This window comes from Crocodylus porosus, unplaced genomic scaffold (assembly GCF_001723895.1).
Source record: "Crocodylus porosus isolate Cpor-Errol unplaced genomic scaffold, CroPor_comp1, whole genome shotgun sequence".
Classification (NCBI taxonomy): Eukaryota; Metazoa; Chordata; order Crocodylia; family Crocodylidae; genus Crocodylus; species Crocodylus porosus.
Window position 1 is genome coordinate 171,809,887 of NW_017728886.1, and position 23,402 is coordinate 171,833,288.

The 23,402-nt window shown below is 41.1% G+C and overlaps 1 protein-coding gene and 1 long non-coding RNA gene across 2 annotated transcripts in view; one reads left to right on the forward strand and one right to left on the reverse strand.

Moving 5' to 3' along the window:
- The window catches only part of LOC109316869, a 17,602-nt gene extending 6,099 nt beyond the window's left edge, over positions 1–11,503 (forward strand). The window contains exon 3 of the long non-coding RNA XR_002102938.1: positions 11,385–11,503. This is a non-coding gene — a long non-coding RNA (uncharacterized LOC109316869). The remainder of the gene's footprint in view (positions 1–11,384) is intronic.
- Positions 1–23,402, reverse strand: part of DOK6 (docking protein 6) — a 473,746-nt gene that overhangs the window by 13,776 nt on the left and 436,568 nt on the right. The window lies entirely within an intron of this gene.

Here is a 23,402-nt window from a genome sequence, read left to right on the forward strand (position 1 = left end):
TCCAAGGACAGAGCCTTGGGGGACCCCACTGGTCACAGGACACCATGATGATTGACATCCATCAATTACTACCCTCTGAGTCCAACCATGGAGCCAATTTCCCAGCCAGTGGATCGTGGTGGACCCAAGGCCACAACTGGCCAGTTTTGCCAAGAGGTGATCATGGGATACCATATCAAAGGCTTTTTTGAAATCAAGATATATGACATCTCTTCTCCCTTGTCCAGGATGGATGGTAAGAGATTTGAAGCTGAGGCAGGGGTTGAGCCCAGGTAGTTTATTTCCTGGATGAATTCTCTAATCACTAGGATATTATATATAAAAAAGTGATTTGTGATGGCTGGTGTTGACCTAACAAGCTGTTGTTCTTTGAAAAAAAAATGGTTGTTGGTGTCTATGTTTAGGAAATAATTTGGACTGTGGTCAGGATGGGGCTCCTAAAACATCAGGAATTTTGGACATACCATTGGCTTTACTTAGCTAGCTCCACAAGCACTTCCTCCTAAGCATATTTTGAATTCTGTTCTTCCCATGTAGTGTATATGGAGCCTTCATGTCTAACACCATTATTTGGTTTCTACTTTTTGACACCCAACTCCTTTATTGGATCTGTTCCTCTCTCCATGTGGATGGTATACCCATGGAAAATTAATCTAAAAATGATTACTGTAAAAACATTTTTCTCAAAGTTAAGTCAAATCAAAGGTCATCCTGAGCTTAATAGCTTATTGAGTTAGTGTGCTTAAGATACACCACTTTCTTTAGTTGGTAGCACATCCTTTGACTCTGCATCCTGAATAAACAGCTTGGTCAACTAGAGCTAACACAATCTTTAGCATGAGTCCAGAGCAGCCATAGCAAGACACCTCAACTGCTTTTCCACTGTGTTCCCTTAGCAATATACATATATTCTAATATAAAAGTCTAAGTCTGTCTGTCCGTAACACTTTATTCGCACTCTGACTGGCTGATGGAAACAGCCAATCGGAGTGCTCCATGCGTGGAAGAGCACTGCCATGATTCTGAAGCTGAGTCAGGAACCAGACAGAGGATGGGGGAGCTGAGGCCAGCAGTGCTGGCCTCGACTCTCCCACTCCGCTCCCTGCAAGAGGCAGAACAGTGGCAGCATGGGGCATTAGGTGGTGGCACTTCATCCCAGCCCCCTACCCCCCCCATCATTCTTGACAGGCAATTGGCTAGTGTGTGTGTATATATGAATATATAGATGTGTGTGTGTGTGTGTGTGTGTGTGTGTATATAGAGAGAGAGCGAGAGAGTATTCTTCTGCATCTTCCACATCTATATATACACAGATATAGATATACCTATATATAGGCACGTACATATACGTGTATGTATGTATGTACACACACAAACACACACACACACAAATGTGTATGTCTATATGTGTGTGTGTGTGTATGTATGCATGCAAGTCTGAATAACTGTGGGCACATCTACATGTTCATTAATGTGAAGTTCTTACTGCACATTTAATTTAGTACTTGCATAATCAAGTGCTAAATAAATGTACAGTAACCACAGCAACTGCACAGTAATGCCAGTGAATGCTTTTCAAGTGATGCTTAATAATACTGCGCAGTAGTATATTAGCAATGTTTGTGCTGTGATGGGCTACTGCACAGTATTATTAGGCTACTGCACTGTTAGCGTTTTATGTAGATGCGCCCAATGAGCAGCGGTATGTTCCAAAAGCAGACAGTTCCCATTTTGGTTTTTTATGTGCCAAGAAATGATTATTTAGAATCATAGAAAATTTGAGTTGGAAAGGACCTCAGGAGGTCATCTAGTCCAAACCCCTGCTCAGAGCAGGACCATCCCCAACTAGATCATCCCAGCCAAAGCCTTGTCTAGTCGGGTTTTGAAAATCCCCAAGGATGGAGCTTCCACCATCTCTCTGGGTAACCTGGTCCAGTGTTTTACTACCCTCCTACTGAGAAAATTCTTCCTAATATCTAACCTAAACTTCCCTTGCTGCAACTTGTATTTGTATTTTAGTTCACATGTGCTGTGGCCTTTGATTTTCTTTTGTATAAACTCTGCAAAAGGAAAAGACTGAGTCTGGCTGCTCCCTGGGAATTGGCACCAAATGGCCTTCCTTTTTTCACAGCTCATAGATCCCACCTGCTCACTCTGTTTGATTCATATGGAGAGTCTAAATTCATTGATATGTTCCCTTACAAATTTAATTCCCTCTTACCTGATTGGTATTATATGAATAGGTAAGCTTAATTCTAAATAAGAGTTAATTTACTTTAGGAGGATTAACAAACAGCTCATGGTAGTCGTTAGATTTATTAGCACCCCATATAATGAAGGTTTTTCTAAGGCAAATTTAATCTAAACATGATAATAATGGAGTGAATTTACATAGGGTCTAGTTTACATGTGGTAATTAATTTTAAAGTTGAAGTACTCTCTCAAACTATATTTAATGGCCATTTGAAAATTTCTTAATAATGGATTAAGCGAGAAATACTCCATATCCCTTCTTTAGGAAGGCTCTCTTATAATGAAAACATGGTTCCACTCCATTAGATTCCACCCTCCTAGAAGTTAGATTCACAAGGTCCCAACGTGTTTACTATGAATAGAAGCTGGGACCTTGCTGGAAAGAAATATGCTAAGGAGATCCCCTGGTCTTTCCTACACAAAATGATGTGAAGTCTAAATGAAGTCTATCCCAAGCTCTAAATTACAATGATGCCTGTGGAGGTGCTTTTGTCCTATTGGATAGACTTTGAGGAAAGATTCCTATTGTGCCTGCTGCAAATGGAATATCCTTATGCTTGGCCTTACCACTTGGGCACTGTAGCTGTACATGAAAATGATCTGTAAATAATCTTCCTCATAGCCACATTCGGCCATTTAGTTCCCATGGGAGAAGCCACAGGAGCGAGTTAAGTAGGAAAACGCTACAACCCTAATGTGAATGTGTAGGTCTACCCTCATGAGACTTCACACTGTAGATCTCCATTTTTAAGGAAACCTTGTCTCTACGTTCCATTAGGACCCCATTACCAGAGACCATTACATTAACCATTTTTAGGGCTGTTCATAGGAGCGAAGGACCCAGAAGACAGCTGAAACATGAATATAGCTTGTAGCTACTTTAACTTTTTCATTAATTCCATATGAAGGTACAGTGAGGTGGGTATGGTGAATTAATAGTGGAGAACAATATACACAGTGCATGCATCTTCATAACCTTCTCCCTGCAGACATCTGAGTTAATGAAAAGCTACTTATATGACACGAGGAGGATGATTTTGCAAAACTGGCCTCTTCTTCTGCCTCTGTTACATTTTGAAATGACGCTAGGAGACCCATGTCCAAAGGATCCAAGAGAGAGTATGAGGGACTCAGTAGCTGTTTTCACAAAGTAACAGACTCCTAAATGCTCTTTTGCAGAGTAATAGGGAGAGTAGAGAAAATTGATTTAATTGATGCTTGGTGAAGAAGTGAGCAAGCTGTGAGTCATAGCCAATTGGCAGCCCGGTATTCTGAGATTAGTCACTAATGTAAAAACTTGGATAAAACAGTGGCTTAGCTGGGTGTGAGAAGACCAACCACTACAATGATAATGCCAGTACTTAATTCAAACAAACAAACAAAAACCCCATAAACTCAGTCTAAAAATACAGAAAGGCCTTTTTGGGTATATCTGCACTGACTACAAACTGCTCTCAAGGCTACCACTGAAAAATAAGTCCCACTTACCCATTCCTGCAGGACTCAAGCCTGGAAATATGCCATTGAGGCAAACCTTACCTCTGTCACTTTTCTCAGGGTCTCTAGAGTGACAGAGAGAAAAAGCCCTGGAGTGTCCTAATAGCTTCAGTTCCAGGTTTGCTCCTTTAGCTGAACAACTGGATACTACCTTACCATTACGGAGGCTCCACAGTTATGGATGCTTTTTGAAATAAGCAACATTGAAACTGAAGATACAGGAACAAAATCTCTCATTAGAAATGTAGTCTTCTGTGTTATAAGATTCTTGCATGAATAGTATTTTAGTGTGTCACATTTAGGCTTTCACACATTAGAAAGCAGCAGAAGACAAAATTTGCTTGTGGGTTTCAGTAGTTTTCTGGTATCATAATTCTTTTCATGTACATTTAGCAAAGTACTCAAGACAGGCACACTTTCCTTCTCTGTGACAGCACATCAGAAATATATTTTATTTCTACTTGAGGATACCGCCTGAGTTGAAATTGTATTACTCATGTCACATATATTTTGAATTTCTCTTCCTATCACAGAATGCAATGAAGCTTTAGTCCAAACCAATTATGTATACATGACTCATAAAGATGTAAGCTGGCAAAGGAGACCAACATGAGATTTCTAATTTTAATTATGGAGGAAGCAGAAAGAATTTACCTAAGCATCATGCTTCATGGCAAAGTGCCTATTTATAATATAGAGAAAAATGTAACTGTTTCTTACTAACAGGGATGATGGCTAGATGGATAAATAGATAGATCACAACTTCTACAAGGTGAGTTGAGATATACATTGAGTTTAAATGCAAAGAAAGCATGAAAGAGATCCGGAAGCGTGCCTTAATTCCTCCCACTTTTGGAGCTATGGCATCTTAGTGTTAATGGCCAAGTCTACATGAGATGCTACTGTGCTGTATTTTGTTACTACTAGTAGGTTTGCAGGTGATGTGATGCAGTAGTAATGAGCTACTGTGCAATCAGCATCACCACAAAGTTATGTGGAGATGCTACAGTGCCGTAACACATTACTGTGAAGCTATTTAGTACTTGGGTATGCAAGTACTAAATGCACAGTAACAACTGTGCAGTCAGTGTCTCATGTAGACACAGCCACTGAGACACTTGTCTCCACTTTTGATTGACAGCCTGGAACCTTCTCTTGGAAGTAAACTTCTAAGTGCTTTCCTTCAAGAAATAGGGAAAGGGTCACTGTTTGCTTTTGGGACCACTTTATGCAATACCTCTGTGCTAAGAGCATACACTCACTCAGGATGCATGGGACCTATGTTCAGTTCTTTTCTGTCCCGTAAGGGATTTAAAACAATGTCTCCCAAAAGAGTGCTCTAACAACCATGGTATTCTGGGACATGGCCAGTTTTAAGCCCTTATTTTCTGTCTATTCCACTTTCTGTAAAAAAATAAATAAATAAATAAATGTAAAGCTTCATTGGGCCAAAAAGAGTATGCCTCTCTGCTGTAGGAGAAGGAACTCCTACATTCCTCTCTCTGCTCAAAGGATTCCTGCATAATACAGTCAGTGGAGAAAATACACAAAGTGCATAAAAGTTGCCCAGGCAACCTGAATTTTGGCATCCTTAAGTTCACAATGCTTGACTTGGCAAAATTAACAATATTCTTTTAATGTACTTCTTGTGGATAATAATAACTAGCCTTAGCATCAGGAAAATCATGACATTTGCATACACAAGTAATTAAAAGCATAAAATTACAAGCATTAAGTTAAAGCTAATTACATATTTTAATTACTTGTACTTATTGTTTGTATACAGTAATCCTCAAAGGCACCTTCAGGGATAAGGTCACAACTACACTACACCTGGGACTACTGCCAAAAAGCACTTGCTCCTACTTGGCATCTACCAAATCCTGGAAGAGAGGAAATATAGTCAGGTTACAGAGACCTCAAATGTATCCTCTATTGCTGCATGTAGGCTATTTCAGACGCATTTCCTGCCACCTACTCAGGTTCATTTCCAGAATTTGGCACACAATCAGTGAGTATGAGTGGCATGTTTCTTGGCAATGGCCCTGGGATACAGGTGTTGTAGACATTTTTGAAAGCTTGCCTGTAAGTGCTATAGAGAAGTATGGTAAGTATGCGCAGACAAGTACATTCTATGTATCATCTCATACATAGTAAGACTTAGAAAAGTGGATCAAGTACAATACAGAAAAAGAAATTCTACTTTTTTAAGGAAATTCATTATAAAGTTCTATTGCAGAATAAGTTGAGCCAGTAGAAAGTAATGGCCCAGTGACAGGCAACAAGAAATATATGTATATAGTAGAGGTGTCAAACATATGGTCCATGGCCTGCAACTGGCTTGTGGGACACTGCCATCTGGGTTTTGGGCTTTCCCTGGGTCTGATCTGACCCACATGAGGCATGGTATGTGCCCCTGGCACAGAGCCAATCTGTGGGCCAGATCAGGCCCATGGAGCCTCTTTCTTTCCCCCAGCATACCTGATCTGGCAGTTGCTCCAGCTGGTCTGGGACCTGTGATGGATGTGGCACAGGCCCTGGACTGATCAGAATGGATGCTATGTGCAGTCCAGTCTGGCTGGACTGGAAGCTGTGATGCACATGGTGGCTGCTCTGGCCAGACTGTGCTACATGTGACACCTGCTTTGGGATGCACGCTGTACATGGTGTCCACTGCAGCAAGTCCAGGGATCCTGCACTAACAGGCACTGCATGCAGACTAGATCCCACACTGGCTAGAGCAAGCACTGCATGCTGTGCAGCCCCAGGGCTTCTGGGATGGGCTCCATATACAGCACAGGCTGCATGGGGTGGCCACTATAAAGGTTCAGTAGCCGATTCGATTCTGAGGAGATTCGGCCCAATTCAGTGACCCAATCTCCAAATCCAAATCGAATTGGGAGATCAATTAAAAGGTTCAGATTGAATTGGAAGCCTCCAAATTGATCCAGAAAAGATTCGGTGCTGATTCAGAGGTTCAGCCATAGACTAAACAGGCAGCTGTCCTCACCATGCTGGACACAACTGCCTCCAGCTGGGAAGTCTGTTGTGGTGGGTGGAGGGGATAGGGAAGGGGTGTGGTGGGGAGGGGCAGATCAACATCCTCACAGCGAGGGAGAGATTGGGGCTGGGGCCTTCCACCACCCATCTGAAGCACAGCCTGGCCCGGCCTGCCCTGCGCAGATCTGGGGGTACGTGTCTGTTTTCATGCCCTCCCTGACCAGCGGCTCATGGCGGCACGCAGTGGCAGGAGCCCCCCTCCCTGAGTCCCGCGCTCCCCTGCCCTGGCTAGGCAGCTTGTCCCAGCCCCAGCCCCAATCCCTCCCTTGCTGTGGGAGTGTTGATCTGCACCCCCACCCCCCACGCCCCTTCCCTCCACCCACCACAACAGACTTACCTGCTGGAGGCAGCTATGTCCAGTGTGGTGAGGACTGCTGCCTGTTTAGCCTATGGCTGAATCTTTGAATTGGCGCTGAATCTTTGGATCCGAATTGGCCAGGTCAAATTGCGACAGTCATTCAAATCACTTAATCGAATCGCTGTCCCTCCGAATCGGCCAAATCTGAATCAAATGCTGTCTGCTTCACACAGGCCTAGTGGCCACCAAGCTCAGTGCGGCTCCTGCTCTGATCACATTGCGCCACATGCAGCACCCATTGTGGCTGTTCCTGGATCTGCGTTGCATGCAACATGAGTCCCAGACTGGCTGGAGCAGCCGCCGGATCAAGTACATTGGGGAAGAGGATGGAGTCCATGGGCTGGATCTGGCTCTATGCTACTCACCTGGTATACAGGGTTTTGCAGAAAAGCTGAAAAATAATTACTTAACAAATGCTTATAGAGTAAGGTGTGTGCTTACTGGGTGGTAAAAGTGGTCCTTTAGCCAGGAAAGTTCACAAAACTAGTAACAACTTTTAATTTAAATTTATATTCTCTAAATATATTCCCATCATCAATGAAAGCTCCTATTTATTTCAGATAAAGCCCATAGATTGTAGCAATGATGTTGTTTTGATGGGGAATATGTCTCAAAAGTGCTTCAAGCTCTATATTTCTGGCAGCATCATTGTGAAGAAATATGATGAAATAGGAAAGGCAGTGTAGCCATGCACTTAATTTCCACTGGGAAAAATAAAGCACTTATTTCAAGAAAATAAATTATTATTGCTGTTGATTTCAAAGGGCAGCTTTTATCCTTTAAGAGATTTTGTTGAAAAGAATACAAAATCTTTTCATTCTAGATACAGAAAATGGTTCTCAGATAAAACTGCAGAAAACTCAAATCACCTTAAAAGGTTTTTATTTTACTGAAACAAGATACTCTCATTTCAGTAACAAAAATAAAGAGTTGAACTTATATCACTTCTTATAATGTGATACTGATTAAAATTCTACAGACAACTCAGTATTTCTTACCAAGCTTTTTCTATTCTGTTGATAGTTGACTAGAGAAACTAAAGAAAAAATTCATATTAAGGTAAACATCAACAAAGCAAATTATTTATTTTGTAAAGGCATTAATTGGTACTGCAAGTATAATATTGTCAGTCATACAAAGATGCAATGGAACAGGATAGCTGAAAAAAGAACAGCAGCAGGAAATACACTAAGATGTTTTTTAATTTTATGTCCTCACTGAAAGCCTAATAGCGATACTGTTCAAACTCCAAAGGAAATCTGAGTGCCCCTTTGAGTTCATTGAATTACAGTGAGTCCTCTTTGATGATAACCTAGCCAAGTTTTACACATTTTTTTTCTTTAGCCAGTCTGAAGAAAATGCTTATGTGTACATTTTACTGATTGCTTTCCTTTGGGGGAAAAAGAAAAATCCCCCAATATTTCAAACACTAATTTTGACATTTGTAAATGAAGTATTTTGATTCCCCCCCCCAGTTTGTAACCATGATTAATTTTTAAAAAAGCTGTAATATTTTCAGATCTGAGCAAAACATTTTAATTGATGCTAAATGGAAATGTTTCTTTCTTGGAAACCCTTTTTTCTTCTTAATTTTGAAGTTGCCAATGAGTGGACTATTATTTTTTTCTGAGCTCTATTATTAACTACCATTACTATCTGTCTGTTTCAATGAGCTTGCAATCCATGTACCACCTTGCAGGATTGGATCTTTACTGTTCATATGACCAGTTTATGACACTGTCATCAGTTCTCCCTGTAAAGGAGATGAAATATCACATGAGCTAGAAGAAAAAAAAACAGCAGAATTTCTCGCCACTCAAATATATTAGCTTTTTATTATAAACACATCCAAGTTGCTTTGCTCACTTTATATTGTGAACAATAGAAACATTTAAAGTAACCCTTTCTGGCTTGCAACAAGAATGCTGGCTTTTAACTGTCCACAAATAATGTCAGCCACAAACAAGAATCATGTAAATTAGGGGTATAAAATTCAGCCCCTGTCCCGGATCACATCCAGACCATGGGCCTCCTTGTAGACTTGATGTGGTCCACAGCATAGGGTGGAGGCAGCAATGGTGACAACAGTGACAATGGCAGCAGTGGCAAAGGGGGAAGCAGTGGTGACAACAGCCATGGTGTAGGCTAGGCTGTATGTAGGCTTGGGAAGCATAAGCCATGGGTACGTTATTGCCAGACTTGGCCAGAGACCTAAGCCAAAGCTGAAGATGTGTAGCTAAAGCAGAAGTGCTCAGATACCTGTATCTGAGTGACAGTACCATGAATCTTTGCAGATCTAGCAACTAGCTTGGTCAGCAAGCAAAGGGAAACCGTTCACATGCTTAATTACACACAGTCAAACTGAGCACAAGGCCTAAAAGGGAAAGAACCATACACCAAATAATCCAAATACTTTATATCCTAGCTTCATCTTAAAATAATTAGAAGTAGTAATTGATGTAGCCAAATGCACTGAATGTTATTTTGCTGTAATAGATGCATTTTTGTTAGAACGCTTAGATACGCTGTAAAAACAAAGCAGCCTTGTCAGACCATGGGGAAGTACCAGCCAGGTTTAACAGCATTCCACAACGAGAAGGGAAAGGAGATAAGGAAGCCTCCATTTTGCTTCTTTTGCTTTTGCAGGGATATAAATCCCAACTAATTGACACCTTCCAGGCCCACCAGAAATCTGGTTCAATCCAGTTAAAAAATTTTCAGTGAAACAAAGATATTTAAATGAAACCAACCAGAGATTATTTATCAGCCAGCCATCTATAAATATTAGGTGTGGGTTGGAGGGAAATTTGGACTTGCACATTTTGGACGTCAGGCAGCCTCCACACTGAAGCACTCTCTTGCCCCAGCCAGCCCCATCAGTGTCTACATGTTGCTGTGCACTAAACAGCGGCCTCACAGGATAGTACTTGTATTTAGGTGGCTGAAGGTGAATGGGGCTGTTTTGCCAAAGCTCTTACTCATCCCCCTGCTGCTGATTGCCACGTTCATCAAGGCTTGTGGACCTCCAATTTTTATGGGAAGCAGTGGTTTGGCAGTAGAAAACAATTTGAAAGCTGTCTGCTTATGTCTCACCCACACACACACTCCTGCAGGCATACTATGGCCACTGCTATCTAGTTTTACTTGCTTTTGCATCTCCTGGGATACGCTTTCTATTTTTAATACTGATATGTTTGCATGCATAATTGAGTTATATCAAGATTAGACAGAAAAAACTGGGCATATCTGTACATTCATATTAATGTGATGCAATAAACTCCAGTGCTTATTGCTCCTGGGCACTGTGTTTACACATGCATCTGGGACCACAGCATATAGAGCTGGGTCACAGCAGCACTGGCTGACAGGAGGCTTGGGGTCAATACAAGCAGTGATCTGCTACCTTGTGCCTGCTCCAACTCAGCTCAACATGCTGCAGAGGGGCTGGATGGGGCAGGAGGGTACTACAGTGTGGGACCAATCAGCAGGCAGCCCCTGCACTGAAGCACCCTCATGCCCCAGCCAGCCAGGTCAGTGTCTACATGTGCACTCCTGTGGAATAAAAAACTCAGCAGCAGGGTTGTATTTGTAAAAATGTTTAAAGTATTTACAAGTACTACCCTGCTGTGGAGTGTATTTGTTTACTCCAGCCTACACTCTAGCACGTATAGATGCAGATATGTTTACTGAGGTGGCAATTAGTGTACTCCACAGTACTGGGCTGGCCCTAGCAGCCTTATCTGAGGTCCTGGGAACCTCTCAGGGCTGCAGCAGTGGCAATTTTGCCATGTGGAGCCTGGCCGGCAGCCAGACCATGGCTCTGGGTGGCCCAGCTCTGCTTTTGAATGGCACATGCTGCCTGTGTGTGTGCTGCTCCACGTTTTTTCTACAGGTTTTTTGACCCCTGGATATCCTGGGGTCAAAAAAACCTGCAGAAAAAAATGTGGAGCAGCACACACAGGCAGCATGCCCTTGCAGGTAGAAAACTTCTTAATGTGCGGTGTGTGGTGCCACAGATGTGCATGTTTGGCATGTCCATACATGCTAGCATGTGCACTTGCAGCAGCTTAAATAGCAGTGGCATAAATTTGTGCCGGAGATTTGTGCCTCAGCACACATGTCTGAACATGCACTTTGGTGTGGCGCATATTGTGCCACTTGGGGCAAACTGATTCTGACTAGCTCCTCCCAGATCTTCAGCCAGGGGGAGCTAGAGGCTGAGGCCAGTGGTATAAAAATCTGCCCTGGTGAGCAGCTCAGGGCTACTTGCCTTTAGGAGCTTCTGATGCCCAGCCCGTTGGTATCTGAGGATACAAGCCTTTTGTGACAGCTGGACTGCTGAAGCAGCCCTAGCCTACAGTGGCCCCTGAACTGTCTGCCACTGTGGCAGTCTGGCAATGGGGGATGCTGCCTGGCTGTGGCCTGCTGCCATCTGCGACAGCATTAGGCCCCATGGCTAAGCACCTGCCAGACCTAGATGGAGACTGCATGGCTGTCTGAGCTGTGGCATAGGTACTACAGCAGATCTGCCTGCACCTTTGGGCCAGTTGCGAGTGGGACATGGTTGCACAGCTGACCTTTGGGCAGCACTGCTGTCATGTCTTCTAGTGTCCCCGCTCTGCCATCTGGACAGCTATCACTCAGAAGATATGCTCATTGTGGTGGCCCACTTTGAACTGTCAAAGCTTGTCCTCCTGGCCCCAAATGGCTAGGTCAGCCACCTCATCTGCCCTACAACCGGGTCCCTAGGGCTGGCCCTGGGCAGGCTTCTTTGCCTAGGTCTCACCACTTGCCTCAGCAGCAGGGATCCTGGTGTTTCCTGTTTAAAAATTGCAAATCCTCTGACAAGAAACCCAAATTCTCTCATTAAAATACCCCAAATCTGTGTTGTTCTGCTATTAAAATGAAATATCACTATATATAGAGAGATCAGTTGGGCAATGTTTTATTGATATATTTACAATTTTAAAGCAATTTGGAAACCTACCACTGCCTCTGTAATCATAATTAAATGAATTATAAATACCTATACACTTGAGCGTTTGCTTTTGGTTTTTGTATCTTACAAAAATGAGAGCTGCCCCTGCCCTCTTTGCTCACCACGATGTGGGGCACTAAGCAGCACTGATATACCAGTGTCCTGTCCTTCAATTCCAACCCACAGCCCCAAATACCCCTCATTCCTGACCCGCAGCCCCTGTCTGCCCCCACTAGCTCCCTCTGGCAGCAGATCTGTTCTAGCACCAAGACATGATTCTAGCTGCAACTGTTCCACCCACTGCTTTGTGTCTCTGAGCAGTGCCAGCCCTTGCTGTTCTGTTCCCTGCACCTCTGCCCTGGCCCCAACGATCCCCGTGCCATTCACGGGAAGTCCTCAACTGGGGCTCAGGGACTGGGCTAAGCAAGCCCCTTCCCTTCCAGGCTGGCCTCCCTCTGCATAGTCTACTGTAGAGGGCAGGGGGGCTCTAAGCCCAGGTCTGGTAGCCTCTCCTACCTGGAGTGCTTCCCTACCCCCTACCCACATGTCCCTTGCACACACCACCCCCTGCTGCCACCTCCCCTCAGCCCATCATACACCTAAGTGGTTTTTGGGACCAGGAGTCCCCCCAGGCTGGTGCTGTATGCCCCAACACTGGTGTGGGCACAGGGCAGAGCTGCAGCAGGGTGTGAGATGTCTGGAGGGATGCAGGGTTTGGGGGAGAAGGGGTGTGGAGGGGTGGGTGAGGGGCTTGAGGGGGATGTAGGGAGGGGAGTAGGGTTTGTGGGGAGTTATAGGAGTGGGGTTTGTGCTTGGGTATGTGGGTGGAGGGTTTGTGAGGGTTGTATGAGGGTGTGGTTTGTAGGTGGGTGTGGTGGGGACTGTATAGGAGTGGGGGGACTGTGCAGGTGGGAGGATTGTGGGTGGCACTGCTCAGGGTGGGTTCCCCCTTTCCCCCATGCACAATGCATAGTCCACCCGCAGCTGCAGCCTTAGCAGCAGCAGCTGCCATCCTGGTGTTCATAGCCTACTACTAGCAGAGTCCCTTGGTAGTGTGGTTGGGCCCCAGATGCCTGGGACCTGGTGCCAGCTGTACCACATGGTGCCATGCCAGCTGACTTGCTAACGCACACCCTCAGGCAGGACTGGGCCACTCTTACTATCACTAGGGTCCCATCATTGCACACAGGGGTTGCGCACCCTCAAGCCAAATCTGGTCCTGCCTTCATGGGGCTAGCCTGGCCTGGGGCACAACAGGGCACATGGAGGCAGGACCTGGTCAGGCCTGAGGCTGCGCAGCCTCTGTGTGTGGTATCAGGATCCTGGGTGACAGCAAGAGTGGCCTGGTTCTGTCTTAGGGCATGCACTAGCAGGCTGGGCTGGTATGGCACCACGTGGCACAGATGGCACCAGGTCCCAGGCACCTGGGGGCCATGTCATGCTACCAGGGAGCTCTGCAGTAGTGGGCTCTGCTAATGTGGAGGGGGGTGTATGCCATGTATGTTCACCCCTCCTGAGCAGTCCCTCCCTCCATCCCCAGTCTCCCCATCCCCACATCCCCAGTCTCCCCTACCCCCACATCCCTGCTTACTTGGGACAGCCCCTCAGTCCAGGTCACTGCTGCAGCCCTGCCCCACTCCCATTTGCTCCAGCATGATGAGGCATGATGTGCTGGGGCATCAGGGCCACAGGGCAGCCATAGAGATGCTCTGGCCAGGTGCTATGGAGCATCTCTCTAGAGGAATCAGTTTTCAGTTGCTTCAGGGTACACTTCAGGAGTGTGCCCTGAACTGCTTTTTTTCAGAGGGTTTTTTTTGATACCAGGATTTCTCAGCATCAAAATTTGAGTCTGTGCTACATTTTTTCATTCTTAGTGTGCCTCTTATGGCATCTCAAACTACTATGAGATGCTGCAACATGCATGTGCTTGCTCATCTGGACATGCCTGTTGTATTCAACTCCTTCCCTAGGCAGACAGCCATTACAAGTGTGATTCTGTTCTCACCAGAAACCTGGGCAGACTTCCAATTTTGCTTCAATGGAAATAGATGTGGTCAAGAAATGCAGTTTCCAGATAACTGAAAATTTCTGCACAAAAAATTTGAATTTGAAAACTTGTTTTGGTTTTCTGTCCAGTAGATCAGATTTAAGTATTTTATGTTGTGCTGGTTTGAGTCAAATGGAATATGATTTTATTAACTTTTTGAGTCATTAAAAAAAAAACCCAAAAAACTAAATTGCATTTCCAACCATTGTGTTGCCTCATAAGGCTTGCAGTTAGGTCTCCCATTCTCCCCTGTAGAACAACTCTCTAGAGAAATACATGTTTCTTGAAAAGAAACCTGTGTGGTGCATTATTGAACTTCCATGACTCAGGGTACATTATGGAAGAATTAGTCTGGCTAGAGGATCTGGCTTGCAGGGTGACTGGGACTACAAACTCTTATGAGGAAGAGAGGCATTGCACTGAAGTTTAGTGAAGTTTAATACTGAAGCGAGTCTAACTGAAAATCACCCAGTAAGATCTATAGCTCTTCTCTCAATCATTTGGACTTAGCCAGCCAGGGACTTAGACAACATATTACCATGTGATTTGTGGAAGGACATGTAGGAATGTTATAGCAACATTTGGATTTTAAATATTTCTGCTGATCCAAATACAGAAACATTTGCTTGTATCGTATATCCATGATCAGTAGGGCCAAACAATTTCCGCAGAACAGAGATGGTTTTGTTCTCCTATTCAAGTTCAAAAGCATATGAGTTTCAGGTAGTAGTAGGTTTCTTCTTAATAAAAGGTTTACTAAACTCTGTTTAACAGACAGTTGGGATACGGTACATGAAAAACAAAGAAAGAAAGTAAAAAGGCTTAGGAAGATGCTTCTTTTTTTGTTGTTGAGAAAATATTGAATTTAATTGGAATCACAAAAAACAAATTCCAAAGAAGAAAAGAAGGCTTTAATCTCAACTGGACATGGGAAAGAAAATAAAGCACAACAGTAGCTTTGCTAAAGAATTATCTGGCAGAAATATGATTTCTCTCTCTAAATACTTTAAGTTTTGGACAAATAATAAAATGACTGTAAGGAAAGAGAAATGCTTAAAAGAAAAAAGCACTACGGGAATGACCTGAAAAGTGGTAGCGAACACAAATGTAACAAAATAAGAACCAAAAACCAAGAAATTGCTAACCACACTCCTTTATCTACCTGAAAATGGCAGGAAAAATTATATGGATCAATTATAATTTATTTCACACACAAACAGATTTGTGATATCATTTTCTTTTATATCCTTGAAAATGGTATGTACTAGAATACTTTCAAATAGGTAGCTATATCAGCAGGATTCGCTTCTTGATTTACCAGTCAGTTAACTTTTATTGGTCATTTCTCGATTTTTAATATTTCAGTACATAACTAAATACGTCTTTGGAAGGACTGTATCAGTTGATAATTTTTAAAAATAATGCATAAATAGCAATATCTGGTATTGAAATGCTTTTCACAACAGCTTAGATAATATATAATGTTCTACTGGTACATAATTACTGAAATTTAAATTATCCTGACACATTTCCCTTAGAATCTCTATCCTAGAAAACAGAATAATGTCTCAAATACAATCCACTGACACTATGTATGGTACCCTGAAATAGTGGAATGTCTTGTATTAGAAAATGGTGAGAAAAGTGACATCTTTTGGAGAATAAAAACAACATATATAAAGTAAGACAGTAAGTATATCATCTCCTGAAAATAGGAAGTTTTATAATTTGAGTATAAAAAATTGCTCTAAGGTAAAACTGGACACATAAGGTCTGAGGCCAGGGAGCAAAACTGGTCTGACTCTGATTTCCATCTACTTTCATAAAACTGAAATATGGATTTGATTTTAAAATAAGCAAGCAGCATTGGTTTGCACATTTTGACACTCAGGAAACTGTGGGCAGTGTCGTTATACCAGAGACAAAACTAACCCACTTGACAAACATTTCCGGTTGCAAATAAAATAGATACAGTTATTGAATAAATGCATGCATTATTTTAAAATGCATTTATTTATGGAAGTGCATAGAGCTGGGAGGTGGGGGGAGGTCACACCCCGTGCAGTGGTGGGGGGGTGCCCAGGTGGACACGCATTGTGGTGGGAGGGGATTGTGCTCATGTGATGCTATGGTTGGGGAGGTTGACAATTGCAGTAGTGGGGGGTTGACTGCCCAAACACATGGGCATGCAGTGTGGTGGTGGGTGGGGACTTCTGTGTAGCAGGCCTGGTGTAGTCCACATGGTGTGCAGCCCCCACAGGTGTGCCCCCCAAGGCATGTGGGCCAAGAAGTTGGACAGACCTGACTTAAGTTCTGCTGGCTTCCCTTACTATACAACAGTAGTAGGCATTTTTCACTATCCTGTGGACATCTATGCTTTAGCGGTGGCATTCAACATGCCTTAGAACATACCTTCCTATCTGAAATTATCTTTTGCCTCAAGAGCTATTGTGTGTGACTAAAATAAGTTAGTGGAAATGATGACTCCTAGATTCTGGCAACAAATTCTGTCAATGACGGGAAACCTAGCTTGCCATTAACTGTAGTATGTGACACTGTTTTATGGAAATAGGAGCTTGAGCTGTAATGGAATCAGTACGACAACATTCACTACTGATAATTTAATTTTAAAATTAACTGACAGGAATAGTTATTTGGATTTATGGTATACTTTTCTATATAAAAATATCTTTGGCCAACTACCTATACATAGATCTGTAACTTCTCTGATATTCTACCAGCAAAATACAGCTATGGGCTCATTAAATTTTGCCATAATAAGCTGTATATTGATGTACATCAAAATACCTCAGATACATGATGCTACGTATCTTTGAAATATTGTACCAGAATTCTTGATGCGAATGAGCAGAATATTTTAGAAATGTGTTGCAGCATAAAATTTGATTTGAACGAAATCTAATTACTGAATGAGCTTGTCATTCAACATAATGATGTAGTAATTCCACCACAATGCAGCTTCTGTTGTATGATTCTTTGCACATCTATATACTAGCTCTTGTACAACTAATACATATTGATAGTACATAATGAGAGAAATGAGCACAAGGAAATTGATAAAAAGTGATGACAGCTATTGTGTCAGACCTTATAAACTTGGTCATAAATACAATGTATGTATGTATTGAGTTGTGTTTTAATTGCCTTTGAAAGGACAAAGCTTTATTAATAAAAACAAGAAACAATTTGATGTGTATAGAACATTCCAATACTTTTGCCTCTTGATCACCATATTATAACTATAAAAGACATCAGGTATTGTATCTTTTAACATGAATGTTATTTCTGACTAAGGAACCGGTCTTGCATCTGTTGAAGCCAATAGTAAAGTTTTTGCTGACTTGAGTGGCACAGGTTCAGTGACTATCTGTTAAATTTTGGTTGGGAATGTCCTCTCACCTCTAACCATCCTTATTTTACCTAATCTATAAATCTGCCACTGAGAAAAAACAACTACTTAAAAGTTACTGTCATTTAGGTAAAGCTAGGCTACCTTTTCCAGCTGACAAATATTACAGCTCTTGACCTCTTTTAATTAAAATAAAAGGACATACCTCATGTTTCCACCTCTCATTTCTTTCTGTTTCTTTCTGTCTATAGTTTCTGATGACTTTCCAACTTTTCCCTCATATCCATTCATCATCCAATAGTGGCTTGGCCCTGGTGTCACAGGGTGTGTCTACACGAGATGCTTACCATGCGGTAGCCTAAAAACACTGCACAGTAGTGTGCTAATCAAAAACTGGGCTGACAAGGTACTGTGCAGTGTTATTAGGCTACTGTATAGTAACCGTCACAGAAAAACTTTGTGTGGTGCTCCTGCGCAGTACCTGTAGTTACTGTGCATTTAGTTAGTACTTCATTAAGGAAGTACTAAACTAAATGCACAGTAACTACTGTGTATTAATGTATGTATAGATGCACACCCAGAGAACACAACCACGTGCCTGGCTTCAATATAGCTGTTCACATAATTAAAGCTTGTACTAAAGTGTTTTGCTGACTTAAGGCCAGATCATTTAACACTTGGTTTTCTTCCACATTGGAACATACACACGTAGTGCAACAATGATTTTTTTTTGCTATTTTCAGTGAGAAAAAAAAGTGAAAACAAAATTATTTTAGGTGAATCAAAAGCAATTTTTTCCCAATTTTTCATTTTGAACACTGGAAACACCAACTATTCATACAGATTAAATTAAAATGTGCCTTTTCTTCTAGCATCAGTGTTCTGCTCTGACTAGTATTGCCCTTTTTCACAGTGATACCTGATGTCTCTATGGTCTTGTAGTTTAGATTCCCAGGGGAGGAGAAATCAGGTAGAAGGCGGCCAGGTATCTTCTGAGTGCAACTTTTATTTATTGCATATACACCAGTGCTGCAATGGAGGTGATCAAATTCCATACAGAGGAATTCTTTCTTTCAGGAAACATCAATGTCTCATTCCTAAAGAATGACATGGTCTCAAGATTTCACTCGAATAAGGGATTAAGGGGGCAGTAAACTGCTTGGCTGCTTGCACAGCCACTTCTCTTAGAAGCACTACATTTACATAGAAACTTGCATAGTTTCAGAACAAATACCAGCTCAGCATAGCTTAGTAAGATTGAACATTTGCTTGCAAACTATAATTTGAAATACCTTGTACTACTAGAATCTGGTGACATCCACTAAAAGAATAACTATGTGAAATGGTCTTACTGATTACTAACATTTAAAACTGTTCTTGCCCTCACCACACACGCACTTATTTGTTGTATTTTAATATTCAGTTTAGGAAGATTTTTGTTTTCAGTGAGATACACATGACAGGTTAATACTGTTGCCCCTTTGCTGAGCAGCAGCAGATTTTGGAATTTTAGTTCAGCTCAAAAGTGTAATTACTGACAGCATTACTATATCTTCTCAGGTACTACATGAATCTTTTCTCCAAAAAATCAGCCCTCCAGAATTGATGTGCATTTTTAAGTGGGAAGCTGATTTTTCTCTGCCCAGAAGAGAAGCACCCCACTTTGATTTCTGCTCCTAAACTGCCTGCCTGGTAGCAGCAGTGGCATTTCTTTTCACGCAGCTCAGGGAGTTAACTGGCTGAATAGCTCATTGTTCTTCACTTCACAAGTCTCAACAATCATCTCTCCTTTTTAATGGCCTTTATGCAAATTAAGAAAACCTTTCTTTTGACATTTTTACTGTCTTTCAGCTATTCCTGGTCTTCTTTTTCCTATTTTATAGTCTGGAGAACTTTTTAGCTCTGTCTCTGATCTATGCATCCATAACACTGGAAAAATCTTTTTCTCTTTGTTCTGCCTTCCCCAAAATAAAGTGTGCATCTTATTCTGGGGTGTGTTGTATGCAAGAAAATACAGTAAGTACCCACATTTATGTGCAGTTTTTCATAAAATATATACAAGTCCTCTTTATTTTGAACACAGACAGTTGAAAGTGTATACAGAAAGTCTCATCTAAGATTGCTGTGTTCTGCGATGAAGACGCAGATCTCTTGAGTCAAAGTCTGTAACCTCTTTGGAACAATTTTTTGGATGTACATCATCAGTTTGTAAAAATAGTGTAAATAGCATGAGCAGAGCTATGTTTAATTACACCAGCTGCAGATCATGCTGTTAATGTGCTTGACAAAAGTCTCCTGCCCAAGTCAATGAGCTTTCTTATTAGAAAATGAATAGTCCAAAGTCTATGTATTGCAATAAATACGCATACTATAAATAGTATTTTCTCTCCAGTTCACTACAATATATCTCAAGTATATCTTTAATACTCACAAACCTTCTAATTTTAACTCGCATGAGGGAACACAGGGTAGTGCTGGAATGAATTGTGGCTGTGATGGTCCAAGAAATATGCAAGAGGCAAGCATTTTTTGGGGTGATATCTTTTACATCTTGTGCCTGGAAGCTTATCTAAGGTCTCTCCCAACTATATAGTTGGTCCAGTAAAAGATATCACCCTCAAAAAAACCTTGCCTCTTGCATTAAAGACCATGTTATATGTACTGTGGAAGCTGGAGTTAAATGGCCACTGCATTTTTATGAAGAGAATCTCCTTAAACTCAATATTGTTAATTGCATATTCCTTAGTCTGAAAATATATTTTGTAAAATGATACAAAATAAAAACAGAATTTCTCTTACATTTTATATTTAACTTTCAATCAGCTGGAACAGATTAAAATCAAATATATTGTTTGATCTTTGACAGAAACTAGAAATACTGAGGTTATTTTAACCTTTGGTTTGCATGGTAGAGATTTTCTAGGAACTGGTGTTATGAAGAACCTTCAGTGAAAATTTTCTATTAAGTGTTTGGTAGATAAGGCTTCTAATATTTGAAGCCTAGTTTTCTTTTAATCTTCAAAGTCATGCCATGCTGTCTTTCATATTGTTGGCCTTTCCTGCAATTAGAATGTCAGAGAAGTTTTTATCTAGTACATACATTTCCTTCCTAGCAGTATATTTAGTCATTTCTATTGTGTTCATTAATGGAAAGTTTACAAAAAATGTATAAAATACCTCTTTGCATTTGTTTTTTAAATTTTTTTATTGGTGGATAATAATTAAAATGATCAATTTCTCAGTTTTAAAGTAATTTTGATTTTTGTTCCTCCTTCTCTCCTCAATAATATTATTTCCTATTCCTCCTTCCCCAAAAAATATGCAAAATTTTCTTAATCTTCTCTGCCAAAACTGTATTCAAGATAGCTAACTATCACTTTAATCACTTCAACTTGTGGGAAGGACACCTCGTTATTCCTAACAAAAAGTCTAGTGATAAAGATATTATAATTTATGTTTAAAATATTAGGTTGTTACAAACGTGCGGTACACGTCTTCTGAATTTACATTGTGTCTACCCTTATTTACAAGCACTTGATGTTTAAAGGATATAAACCATTTGGGAGGGGGGTTTTTTTGAGGTGGGAGCTTCTTTTTGATTAAGGCTAAGTACAGACATTCAAAAAGCCCCAGGTGGAATCAATCTAAGTATGCAGTTTTGTATAAATGGTCTAGGTTAGATCAGTAGCAAACAGAACACACGTTCACCCTTTGGTGGTGGGGGGGGACACGCACACACTGCCTGCACTGGCCAAGGCCTGCAGGTTGGGGGTGCTCCTGTATCCCTCCCAGCAGGCCCTGTGGCCTTCCTGGGCTGCCAGAGACTGCCAGGTGTAGCCATTCAGGTTAAATAAAGATATTCCTCCTGTCACTCAAGGAAAAGGTCTCATAGCTGATATTAGTGGTCTTAAAACTCTTACATGCATTTAATACAGACTCTGAAATAGAGCTTTTATAACTTTTATCCAGCTGTAATTTCCTATCAAATTTTCTATTATACTCTGTTTTGGGAAATAAGCACGCATGTATTTCCCAGCAGAAGCATTTGTTATTGGGATTCCTGCTTTGTCTAATGTATTTGATGGAAGTCTTTAATTGCAAGTTGTAAAAGTATTTATAAATGGTATATAGCAAAGCTAGGAACTAAGAACATCCCTGCAAATAACAAGGCCCTTTTACAAAAGGTGAATTTGATAAAGACACAATCTTTATCTCAGGAAAGCAGGCCTTATAAGATATTACTGTTTCAAAAAGAGTACTGAATTTAAAAGAATATAAAGGTCTTTCATTCAGAAGAAAAGAAGAAAGTAGGAATGTGTATAAGGAAATAATGGTTGTTAGAAAATGTTCTATACAAATATTGATTACTTCCATCTAATTAACATTCCCTTTCAGTGACGAAAACTTTGGTTGTTTTCTAAATGCTGGTGATGACAAGCCTCTTTTGAAATATATAGCTGAAAATGCTGTCTTATTGTGCAATATTAATTGGGTAATTAATTATTATTGAGCAATGTGTAAGCAACTTCCTTACCAAACTCAGAAAGCTCTCCCAAGCTTGTAAAGAAAAAATAACAATGAATTGACAATGAATTCTTTAATATACATATATATGTAAAATTAAAGAATATATATAAATAAAAATTATATTAAAAGTATATATAAAAGTATCCCCATCTCAAAACGGTCTATTAAAATCTAAGTAAGTCTTAAAGAGTGCCCATAACTTAAATAGTATATATAAATATACATGTATACACACACACATACACACATATATATAGTATAGTATAGTATAGTATAGTATATATAATGTACTTGGACTTATTTGAAACAGAATCTGAACTCTCATGAAACCCAGATGAAACTACTTCAGAAAATGGACTGATAAAAAGAAAAAGTTAAAACTCAGACTTAACAAATGCTCTGAGAATTTCTTTCCACAAGGACAAAGGTAATTAGAAGTGGCTACCAATTCACTAAACAGGTTATCTGTTCATGAAGTGTAGATGTTACCAAGAACAACAAGTGGAGGTGCTGAACCAATGAATTCAGTCAAGCATGAAAAAGGTGTGTTTTTCTCCTTTTCTAAAGTTATGAGAAGAGGGTTATAAATTTAACAAGCAACTGGTTCTGCTACCAGCATTGTCTTCACAGCACTCATCCCAGCTCGTACAATTCCCTTTAGCCAACAAGCGGAGACAGATAAGAAAAAAACCCAAAAATTCCCAGCAGCACACTATCTAAAGGAAACAACCTGACAACGCAGATGAGAGCATTACTATGATTTCAACATGCATTGGTAAGACAAAGTTGTAAAGCACTGCTAAAGAATTACATCTGAATTAATCTTTTAATTATAATGTTAGAAAATGAGCATGTTTTTGTTGTTTAGCTGTTCTTTGACTGGTGACACTGCTACCTGCCCTGGGCAAGTACTCAAATCCAAGATATTGCTTTTTTCCCCCGTGTACTGAATAGGGAAAAAAAAATTCATCTTGGATTTGAGTAAATATGGTATTAAAAAAGGACTCAGTGGCCATGTCCAGATGTGTGTGGACATTTGGTTCCCTAGGGACAAATAATGGTGGCATACCTTGTGCCATTGCTAGTTGTCCCTGAGGAATGCTGGTGCCATGCATGCACTGGCATGTGGCAAGTTACCCCAGGTTGGGGTAGGATAGGCTGGGGCCAGCACTAGAAATCCAGGGGTCAAAAAACCCTCCATGCTGCTCTCTTGCAGCACAGACAACAACAGAACTTGTGGTATGTGTGCCACATACTGTATGGCTGTGCTTGTCTGGATGCGGCCAGTGGATGCATCTACAAAAGATGCTTT